Genomic DNA, 1,297 nt, shown 5'->3' on the forward strand with positions numbered 1-1,297 from the left:
TCGTTATAATACCTCCAGCGTTCAGGTATCACCGCACGAGTGTGATCCGCGAGGAGAAAAGGTTCTACGTTAGCAGCAATCTCATTGGCTGCGTGACATATTAATACGCGGATCGGCGGAAGCAGAATTTGGTCCGTCTCTATGGCAGCGCCATCTCATAGCGCTGAGACGGACGAGCGCTGCGCCTGCGCTGTTGTGCTTAGCGGGGCGCGCTCTAGTGGGAAAGTCGTGTACGCGCTGACTATGCGGAACTATGTACACAACAAACAGACGTCATCTATCGTGCATAAACATGCCCGTCAACTTTCGTATATATCGTTCAACTCTGTCTGGGCGTTTCAATTTTTTTCTGTCAGTGTAAATAATACTAGTGTTTCAAAACGGACTAACTTTCTCAGACATAATCTCGCATACAAACCACATTTTTTTATAGTAATGAAAAGGGAAATAACAATAATATATGCCTAATTTCACCTAAACATTATTTTGATATAAATAGATAAGACAAAAATAAAGCTCTGAGGCTCAGAAAGTTGGGATTGCACGCGTCCATATTTTCAAATTGCATCTACGACAGATACACACTAAAATATTGGTGCTCATCGTAACGTAATAATCTTACTATTACTCATCTCAAGACATTCAAAACACGTTTCCAGAATGAGATTTTCACTCTGCAGCGGAGCGTGCGCTGATATGAAACTTCCTGGCAGATTAAAACTGTGTGCCGGACCGAGACTCGAACTGCCAGGAAGTTCTCATTCTGGAAACGTCCCCCAGGCTGTGGCTAAGCCATGTCTCCGCAATATCCTTTCTTTCAGGAGTGCTAGTTCTGCAAGGTTCGCAGGAGAGCTTCTGTTAAGTTTGGAAGGTAGGAGACGAGGCACTGGCGGAAGTAAGGCTGTGAGACGGGGCGTGAGTCGTGCTTGGGTAGCTCAGTTGGTAGAGCACTTGCCCGTGTAAGGCAAAGGTCCCGAGTTCGAGTCTCGGTCCAGCACACAGTTTTAATCTGCCAGGAAGCTTCATATCAGCGCACACTCCGCTGCAGAGTGAAAATCTCATTCTGGAAACATCCCCCAGGCTGTGGCTAAACCATGTATCCGCAATATCCTTTCTTTCAGGAGTGCTAGTTCTACAAGGTTCGCAGGAGAGCTTCTGTTAAGTTTGGAAGGTAAGAGACGAGGTACTGGCAGAAGTAAGTCGTGCTTGGGTAGCTCAGTTGGTAGAGCACTTGCCCACGTAAGGCAAAGGTCCCGAGTTCGAGTCTTGGTCCAGCACACAGTTTTAATGTGCCAGG

The 1,297-nt window shown here is 46.6% G+C and overlaps 1 non-coding gene across 1 annotated transcript; it reads left to right on the forward strand.

Annotated features, from left to right (window-relative positions):
• Positions 1-923: 923 nt before the first annotated feature.
• Positions 924-998, forward strand: Trnat-ugu. Its single transcript has one exon. It is a non-coding gene; the product is annotated as a tRNA-Thr (tRNA).
• Positions 999-1,297: the final 299 nt, after the last annotated feature.

This window comes from Schistocerca piceifrons, chromosome 7 (assembly GCF_021461385.2).
Source record: "Schistocerca piceifrons isolate TAMUIC-IGC-003096 chromosome 7, iqSchPice1.1, whole genome shotgun sequence".
Lineage (NCBI taxonomy): Eukaryota > Metazoa > Arthropoda > Insecta > Orthoptera > Acrididae > Schistocerca > Schistocerca piceifrons.